A 10,148-nucleotide genomic window follows, 5' to 3' on the forward strand; every position below is an offset into this window, starting at 1 on the left:
GCTCTGGGATAACTGGGTGGGGGAAGCAGAGTTGCTGGGGTTAACAAAAACAAAACCCACCTGTATTCTGGCCAGAATCTACTGCAAATGAGTTTGCTTACTCTGAAGGAGCTCCTTGGGATTTTCTCGGTGAATCTGGAGATATCATCACCTTGTGAGCTTTTGTCACCTGATGATCTACTGCCTTACAGAACCAAAACTTCACACCCAATACTCAAAACTCTGTCACGCCATCTGTTGGTGTGTTGGTACAGCTGGAACTGTAATGTGTACAGTAATGTGAACTGGCATGGCCACACCTCAGAGTTCAATAAATCCTGGGTTGTGCTGTTATCTCTAGCGCGGCTTGATTTGTGCCCATTGTCTACAGATCAGTTCACAAGTCCTTGAGAGTTCTAAAGGTCTTTGAAACAGATTAGTTGTTATAGATTAGTTATAATAACATTTCTTTTCAATGCTGCTGGAGAATCCTGGATCATGGATAAAAAGGTAAGTTTTTTTTATATACAGTTACGAAGGTCGGATGTCAGAAAGAAATAGTATCAAGTCTGTAATAAATCCCTCTTTACAGGCCATGAGAGAGTTTTTGTTACCAGTGAGCTTTTGTACAGTATGTAACTCTGGTACCAGTCCCTGTTATCATTAGTGACATCTTAACCAATGGTGCTGCCGACTCACATGTGGGGATTCTGGACACTCTGCGGGGCACTCGGCCCGGGGGTCTGGCAGCAGGAGGGGACACCACTATCTGCCTGTCCTCCTCAGGCTCAGCAGGCCCGTTAGAATAGATCAGTTGCTGTCCCACTTCACTCACATCTGAGGTCACCCCTGCAAAACAAGGTCAAAATTTCTCAACACCCTTCAGAAATGTCACCCTTTTCACCAATCTCACAACACCACAGCCCACAGTAGCAGACACACTGACACTCGCACCAACCTCAACACAAGGAGGGCAAATGCAAGAACCGACCAAGAAGGAAAATAGGCAAGTTCTTTATTTCTTTATCTCTTTAACTCTAAATGAGTCCCAGCAGACAGGAAGTTTCAACCTCTACTGTCCTGTATTGCTCAAACCTAGAGCTGTACTGATTAGGTTACTTTCCATTTTGCCCAGTCCCACAGATGGTTACTCAGCACACACTCATACACACAACCAAACACATTCAAACAAATGACAGGCCAGCAGCTCCAGCTGTCAGCACCTTGGTTGGGGCTGTACTCCACTCTCGAAGCAGCCATCAGCCTTCTGGAGGGGACTCCAGCCAAGCGAGGCCTTGCTACTGATGAAGGGGAGTTATCGGACCTGCAGGCAAGACACAAATGGAGACAGTGGAGAAAAGTGAAAAAATGATAAACACTGCTCTGTCATCTTTACAGAGTTCGAGCAGTGTTGTCAACTGTGTTCACTCCCTTGCCAAGTTCACAGTCCTGCTTTGAAGCACATAAAACCACAAAAGATGCAAGCTTGGACAACAACAAGCTAATTTTATCAACACTCTTCACTCCAGCCCCCACAAAAAAACAGAAAAGATGTTTCTAAAAGTAGTAGGCTACCTGTGTGGCAGTAAGCAAAAACTGAGTAACAAGTTTGGAAAACGAGCTTCAGTGCACTGTTTATGAAAGCCACAACCGTCTTGAGTTGTAAAGGCAGCATTTTAATTGCTCTGAATGTGTCTGCAATGTGTACATTTCTGAGGGCCGTGTGTCATGGACAGACCTGGGTTGGGCGTTCGGCGGCACAGGCTTGATTCCATTGGAGAAGCAGCGAGAACGCACAAGCGTGGCTTTAGTTAGCACAGGGCAATTCTCAAGGGCTTCACCTGAAGGACACAGTAGGAAAGGCATTCATGAAAAATAAAAAAAGCAACTAGATCACATTTATTTTCTAACCACTTTATTTAATTTAGTGTTGCAGATAGCACGCCAGGAAGTGAGCCAGTGCTCACCACTGTACCACCAGCTGGAAGGAAAACTAAAAGATACTCCAGAAGCAGGGTTGAGAAACATTGCTTTAATACTGATCAGTTACAAATATCAGTCTCTGAAGAGGAATAATCTTACTCCCTAGCTTGCTGCCAAGTTCAGAACAAGCTGCTACTGTATTTTGCCATGACAGAGTTTGGGACAGGGGAGAAGAAATAGAGGCAGCAGAGGGCAGATGCATTGAAAAGCCAGGAATCAACAAAACAGGTGACCACACAAACACCAATAATGGGAATCAGTGCACATTGGCAAAGCAGGTTAATCCCATCAAAGCTCTGTTAATTTAGTCTTAATTTCAATTTATCTTGATCACATCCTCAGCTCTGACAGGGACAGCAGAAAATCTTTTTGTTCAGCAACTGCTAATCATGCAAGACCTCTCAATGTGCCTGGTGTTTCATGCATATAGCACTGCACACGCACAACCCACTTCACCTCCTCCAGCCCTGCCAACATACTGCATGTTACTGACACAGACTACTCCCTACCAGGAGCACATGTCTTTTTCCTCACACAAGGAGGGAAATGTACTTCACTTTCCTTTACCACACCATGGTCAGAAATATTTGGAATGATTTTGGTGGAGTTAATGCAAGCCTAAATTACTCCTTTTTCTCTGGATTCAGAATTAGCTAAAGAATTCAAAATAGACTGTATACACACTGATAACTACAGTTCATAACTCATTACTCAGCCTGAAATTAATAGTCTAGAAAGTATAAATCAGGTACTTACCAATGCGTTTGGCACGTTTGGCATTTTTCTGACTTATATTCATTGTTCTAGTGAACTGCAGGTCTTTCTCAGAGGAGCCACTCAGGTGGGGAGACCAGGGATCTCTGTCCATCTGAGAGGCAGGAACAATGAAGTTCTTAGTGCTTGTTAATCCTCAATGTCTGATTTCCAGAAAAACAGCAGTTTTTGTAGCAAATGCATGTTTTACTAATTTACATATTTTATCATTTCCATGTACTGTAATTGAATCTGAATATCCTTAAATATTTGATGTAGAAAGAGTGCAAGAGACATTTAAAACATGTAGATCAGTTTTAGCTACCATGTTGACAGACAGCTGATATAGTGATAATTTGTATTCAATTTAAGTACAGTTCTCAGCTCATCATCTCTACTTTCATTTCTTTTGAGAACATGAACCTGAGGACTCAAGAACAGTAGTAGCTTATGTAATCTCCTTCTCTTCCAAGGAGTCCAAACAGTAAAATCCTGTTTGCTTCAATAAAATGTCCAAATTTGGACAGTGATATCACTGGATCCAGTCTACTTACTTAACACAGTTTTCATTACAAACTATTCTGATTTGCTACTTTAAAAATGACAAGTATTAAAACTGACACTCAAGCAAAACTCCTCAAAGAGTTGTGATGTGTTATCTGTACTCAACTCAAGCATTACAATAGTAACATCGCATATTGACAGATGTAATGGAATGTATAAATCAAACATGAAAAATATGTGATTACAAACATTCAGACCTGTATAGACTGTCCTAAATCTCTTCTTAATGATTTCATAAACCAAAATGCAGCAAACTCTAAGCAGGCAGTTCTATTCTATAATTTACAACTGGAGAAACAGTAATAGGGGGCTGTACTTACTGCTAATATTATCTATTTGCTGATTTGTACTTGCAGAGTTTATAAGCAGCATGTTTATAAAAGATGAATGTTAATGCAACTCAGCTCCTTGATGATTTAAAAAAAATATTAGACATACAGATTGTAATCTGAAGAACAAAGAGAAGCCACCCCTAACTGTATATAGATCCCATTTCTAGCTGCTACTTCAAGGAGCCCAGATTGGGCCTTAAGACACCTAACTAGGAATCCTGTTAAAAGCACCCACAGCTCTCCAAAGTAACAAGCAGCCCAGCCATTTTATTGAAGCATCAATACCACAGCATGTTTCAAGAATTAATTCTCTTTTAGGTTCAAGTTGTGGCTCTTTTGCTACAAAAACTGCTTGACCCTATCTATCTACACTCCTTGGATTTTTAAAAACTAGAATATCTCTCACATCTTTCATTTTTATGGATTCACCAATCGACTGAACTATAAAAGTCTGAACATTTAATTACCTAATGTAAGTTTAGAGCTATGGTGAATACAAATGAATGCAGTATTATAAATGAGATTTTACTACTGTTGCAAACCTTATGTATTGCTTCAATGCTGAAGGGAGTAAGCTACACACTTCTTGTTTTATACCCAAACATTTTGTTTGTAATTTTATTGTTCTAATTAACATGAAAAAATCATCATAAACACCTGGATGCCTATAGTACAATCCTGTCTGGCGATTGATATTACCTATGTGATATGTATACCGATTATTAATCTTTATTTTACATAGCAGTTTTCAGAAAACATTGTTTCTTAGGAAAGTGCACATTCAGGAGAGATCATTGTACCAAATAAATCAATATACAGAAGACAACATGCAGAATACATCATAAGATCTATGTGACTGCCAGGGTCTTAAGGTCAGATCTGAAAACAGACTACAAGGTGAGACTACTAGAAAGCCTTATCATGCACTGTTCATAATCTGGTAGAAAGGACAAAAACTTGGCAATATCAGAAGAAAAGACAGTGTGATCAGGGAATTAATTTATTGGGACCATAAAACATAAAAAGAAAAAAAGGTACTTTGAAGTCTGAAAGAAATTCAGTAGAGATACGGATTGTGCATACAGAGTATGTACTGTATTTCATGACATGGGTGACGTTTTGTAGAAGAACTGGCACAAGAAGAACTAGACAGAACTGGCTACTAGATGTTTAACGGGAAAGATTTATTTTCTTAATACGATGTGTGGTTCTGGTGTAAAAAAAACGTCTTACAGTAGGTGAATGAAGTAAGCACACATTCAAAAGTAACAAGACCAGTGCTCGAATTCACACCCCACTGTTTTTTTATATCGTTTTTGGGTATGTTTGTATTTCTATTGATAAAAATATGAATGAAGATACTGCTTCGCTTGAAAAAAACGTTTCTGTTGCTCCGATCCTCGGACAATGATGCGTTTGCGACTTCCATCTCTTACAGGCGGTCGCATCGGTTCACCACGTGCTGGAAAGCGTCGCTACACCCCCATGCCCTCCCACACGTTTTTACAAATCTTGAACTGTACAAATTTACATCTTCATTGATATACACATCGATTTTTATCAAACGAATTCGTTGCTTTCAGGATAGTTAAACGGGAGCTCATTCTGGTGCTCTCATGCTTCTTCCTCTGCATACCTTCTGCACAAAGTAGCGTGTAGAAGGGCACCGTTTGCACGACATTTTACTGAAGCTGGTCGTAACGGAAAATCGACAGATTTCCGCGGACACCCAATGTAAAAAAACAGTATTTTTTACCACTTTGGTTACACAGTGTAGAAACAAGCAGTCCAATTCAGAAAATACACTTCGCCTGATCTTTACCAAGTTGCAGGGTTGCAGATGCGCAGTAACCGCACAAAAATAAAAGACTGTCGCTGCCATGCAAGTTTTTTTTCTGCACCATAGTTTACTGTTCTTGTGTTACACGCACGTCATATTAATTTACTTTTAAAATATTATACCAGACTATTTCTAACTAATAGAAAAATAGTGAAACACTAATGTTATACCAGATAAAGTCTCAGTGAAAGCAACTTCTCTTAAAGGGTACTGTAACTACTCCTAAAATCTATAGGTACCTTTCTGCTTTGCTGCGGTATTCCTAATCCGGGAAGGTTTTGCTGCAATAGTTTGCCACTCTCTTGACCATTACTACCGGGCGTACAATACGTTTTTTTTATATATGCCCTGACGAAGAGAATGAGCTAAAGCAATAATCTATGAGAAACTACGATCATTTTAACCCCTTGAGCAATCCGTCACTCTCTCAGTAATAATGCAATTGTGAGTTCAGAGATGACGCGCTGATCGCTGCGTGTTGCTTTACAGATTGAGCACGTGACCTATATAAGACGCGATCTGCGAAAATGACGTTCAGGTTAATTGAAAACAAATGCTCCGGTGAAACAAATATTTTACCCGAAGATTAAACATTATTAATAGAAATAAAAATAAATTTGCAACTTTGGAATTTGGAAAATGCAATTCCAATTACAAAATCCGACCTCGTTCATCTTTTTTGTGGAGCTAGAGTCGCGTTTTGAGATGAAGAAGGTGGAGGAGCTGCCACTGCGGTGAATGTTTCAGTGAGGAGGAGTGGAAGATTGTTCTTCTTTGTATTGCTTCTTGACTAAAAAAAAGTTGCAAATCTGTTATCTCGGTGTAACACTATCGATGCTCCACCCTCGTGATTATTCCCGTACTGCAGTTCCACCCCTTCGGAAACGTTAGGTTTGAGCAACTTGCTCATCAACACTGTGCTCACTCATGTCTCCCACCGCAACAGAATGACGCGTGAGGACTCCTTTGCTTTTGAGGCGAGTACGGTTGCCAGCCGACCCTTGTGACCCAGAAAGTCCCGCATTTGAACATTAAAGTGTCTCCTGTTGGAAGAGGTACTGATATTTGCAGCCCTGGCAACACTCCATGTTAAAATATGTCCCGTTAAACTCAGTTCAACCATGACCTAAGACTCCACTGTGGAAATAAGACTGAAAGAAGAAGGCACTAGCTTTCTTGGGGTCGTTTTTAATGCTTCTGCATTTTAATTTTTTATTGATTTGTGTAAAATGTTACTTTGTTCAGTACATCTTAATTTATCCATAACAATCACCTATCCTACTCTTAGAGCTTTTGTACATAATTTATTAAGAGAATTGTAGCTGGTAATTCCAAACTTTGAAGTCAGTTTAGTGTGTTTCCAAAGTTATATCCTGCAGCAAAATGGATGACAACACATGAAAGGAAATGCAGGTCTTTTCAACCCCTTCTTAAAAGACAAAGCCCAGTTTACATTTTGTATGAGCCTGATGCTTTCAAGAGTTAAACAGTTTCTTGTACTCCTTGTTTCAAACATGTTTGGCTGAAGGCTTCATGCCACTCCTGTCATTCGGCTGAGAAGGGTGTTCTGATCATGGGCAGTCATGGCTTCGTAGCTGGACAGTTCCAGTGTGAAGGTGGCAGTGCCAGATGTCAGAGCGCAAAGGACTTTGAAGTAACCCTGTGAGAAAGATGAACAAAAGAAAAGTCGTTTTTGTAAAGAAATGTTCACTCCCATCACACTCCATTGTTTCCTGATGAATACTTTGTTAAATATGTTTTTAAACAACAATGCCCATATTGTAATGAAACCTGAAGGACAAACAAGCTTAAATGTTCTATAAAAAATATAAACATTTATTCTGTCACTAAAAACCCAGTCTTCTGGCCCGTCTATTCATCGATAAATTTGAATAGATTAAGACTAAATTGCAGCAATAAACATTTAATATAGCATTTGATATTTGAGTTGTATTTTTAAATCAAATTGAAAGAAAACAAACTGATTTTGTTGTTAGCATATTGGTCTAACAAAGCCAATTGTAAAAAACAGCACAACACTTCTAACCTCTATGTATTGTGCCCTGGGCTACTCAGAACATTTAACAATTGCATCTTTAACTTCTGTCTTGCAATAAGCAATGACTTTTCTTTCTACATATATTTCTCTCATGTTTTCTTTCATCGGTTTATTCATTTAGGGGACTACTTTCTAGAAATGAGCCTTCCATCATGATTTCAAACGGGTTGAAGAAATTGTATTGTGCTGCATGATTATCCTAGTCTTCATCTTTTCCTTTTGAGCAAATGTTACCTTGTGCATACAGCGAGACACACAGGCTGAGACCATGGCCATTGATGTCCCAGGCTGTATGCTGACAGAGTAAACTGTAGTGACCACATCCTGCACCGGGAACCCCAGCAGTGGACCTGGAATTACTTTGAATGGCATTGGAGAATCAGGAAATGGCTGCATATGTAGAAAGCACATGGACAAACATGTAAAATTGCAGCTTTTTAGAAGCTTTTTTGACAGTGCACCTACACATCCACATCATCATTTGATGATGATGATGTTATCCGGTCAGTCGGATCCGACTCTCGGCGATTCTATAGGCCATCTCTCGCCACGCTTTCCGGTCTTGGACTTTCCCTTTCAGCTGTTCTATAGCTAAACCAGTGTCCGTTTTGTTGGCGTCGAGCCACCGCGTTCTTTGGTGGCCTCGTCTTCTTGTTCCACTGACCATTCCAAGCATATTTGCTTTCTCCAATTGCCGGAGTCTGGTGATCTTTCCCTAAGCAAGATTTCTGGCTTGATGCGCTCCAGAACTTCTTTATTGGTGACCCTTGCTGTCCATGGTATCCGTAACAGTCTTCTCTAGCACCAATAGCTTGAAAGCATCCATCCTCTTTCGGTCAGCTTTTTTCAGGGTCTAGCTTTCACACCCATACATCATCATTTAACACTACCTAATTCAAGCTGAGTAGTTCAGAACCTCTCTTCAGCTGTGTATACACCATAAATATGAAATACTCCTTACCTTAGTTAATTAGACAGCATAACATATGAAAGTATAATTCTAGAGGACTTATACAATTTACAGAATGTACATCACTATTTCAAACACGTCAGTAAAAATTGACACCCTAGCACCAGAACTTGATCTCCACTACTGACTCTTAAGAAGTTAAATGAAAAGTTGTTCAAAACAAAAGATATGTAAACAACCAGAGTTTATGCAAACTGTAGTGCTTAAAAACAATGCTTCAAGGTGAGCCTTCACATACATGACTTTATTATTGCAATATCAAATGGGATAAACATTTTTTGGACATTTTGTCAAGCTATAGTACACATCCTCTATATTGGAAACCATTCTTGGTATCAGAATCTGAAACTGACCCAAATAATGGTGCTTCAATAACCAAAGAAAACTGCCTGTCACTGATAGCCCAAATCCATTTAAGAGCCCCGTTACCTTGGAGATAAGCACTTTGTATTCCATTCTCCACTGCCTCTTTCACATCCAAAGGAAGCTGCTCTTCCACACTGTCCTCAAAGCTGATGGCAGGGGCAGCAGTGGAGCTACCCTCTGCGCAGGGGCTCACTCCCAGCTCAACTGTCACCAGGTGTCTCTTGTCTCCAATGCTTCTGTCCAATGTGTCTGACAAAGGGAGAACGACGACACTCAGGAATAGTTTCAGAACAGCAGGCTCTGCAGCAGATTAGAATGGGTCAAGCTTCTGTAGAGGGTAGGGAAATGAAAGAAAAAAACGAAAGCATTTTCTACTAACAGACACAGAAAAAAGAAACAATCCATACTTTCATAAATATTGGCTGGAATGCACACCAGGCAGAAATGCTGACATGTGATTTGAGACACCAAAAAAACCTGCAGTCATTTTGCAGAACACACATCCTATATCCTTGTGAAGAGGAATTGTGACATGTTATCAATGATGAGCCCTCTAAGAAACTGATGTCCACTGATATACTGTACAGCACAAGCAATTGTTACCTGTCAAAGTGAAGATATTACTGGCATATTGTGCCGAGGTGTGAATGTGATACCTGTGGTGGAAACCGACTGCAAGATGGTTTCCCTGTAGGCCACCTGTAGTGGTCCAAGGTGAGTCTCAATGCCATATTCTCTTCTTATTCGATCATGAATGATCTCAATGTGTAGCTCCCCCATTCCACACAGTACAGTCTTTGAAAGAATAAGGCAAATTAATTTGACAAAACAGTAGAAATTAGGTGCTGAATTACAACAGTAAGCTGTACCAAGGTGCTATTGCTTGCGTTGTAACAACTTTGGAGTCTGCAGGGCACTTGTGTCCTGCTAATGCCTTGCTTTCTAATGCCTTAGCCCTTCTTTAACAACATCAAAAGACTATGGTCGAAAATTAGTTTATGTTTACTAAATAACTAGGCATGAACTCCCATCTCTTCTCACTTATGGTCATAACTGGATCTAAATCCCACTTAGGCTCATATAGATAATAAATTAATTCTTCTGCACATCCAATCACACATTATACAAGGATAGCATACACCCCTGAGTAAGGGCCCCTTAACCCCCACTGCTCCAGGGGTGCTTTATACTGTAAATGGCTGACACTGCGCTTGAGCCTCAAGCTTCTCTCCCAGTCCGTGTCTCATGGAGAGCAAGTTGGAGTATGCAAAAAGACAAATCCCTTATACAAGAAGTTGAATA

At 40.1% G+C, this 10,148-nt stretch overlaps 2 long non-coding RNA genes across 2 annotated transcripts; both read right to left on the bottom strand.

Annotated features, from left to right (window-relative positions):
- Positions 1-435: 435 nt before the first annotated feature.
- On the bottom strand, positions 436-5,828 carry LOC148673303 (uncharacterized). The gene is made up of 5 exons (XR_015935983.1): positions 5,691-5,828; positions 2,719-2,830; positions 1,718-1,820; positions 1,203-1,303; positions 436-828 (listed from the first exon to the last, which is right to left on the bottom strand). It is a non-coding gene; the product is annotated as an uncharacterized LOC148673303 (long non-coding RNA).
- Positions 5,829-7,742: 1,914 nt separating this feature from the next.
- On the bottom strand, positions 7,743-9,652 carry LOC148673304 (uncharacterized). Its single transcript, XR_015936191.1, has 3 exons — positions 9,503-9,652; positions 8,910-9,095; positions 7,743-7,860 (listed from the first exon to the last, which is right to left on the bottom strand). It is a non-coding gene; the product is annotated as an uncharacterized LOC148673304 (long non-coding RNA).
- Between the last annotated feature and the right edge of the window lie 496 nt (positions 9,653-10,148).

This window comes from Lepisosteus platostomus, chromosome 4 (assembly GCF_059453375.1).
Source record: "Lepisosteus platostomus isolate fLepPlt1 chromosome 4, fLepPlt1.hap1, whole genome shotgun sequence".
Classification (NCBI taxonomy): domain Eukaryota; kingdom Metazoa; phylum Chordata; class Actinopteri; order Semionotiformes; family Lepisosteidae; genus Lepisosteus; species Lepisosteus platostomus.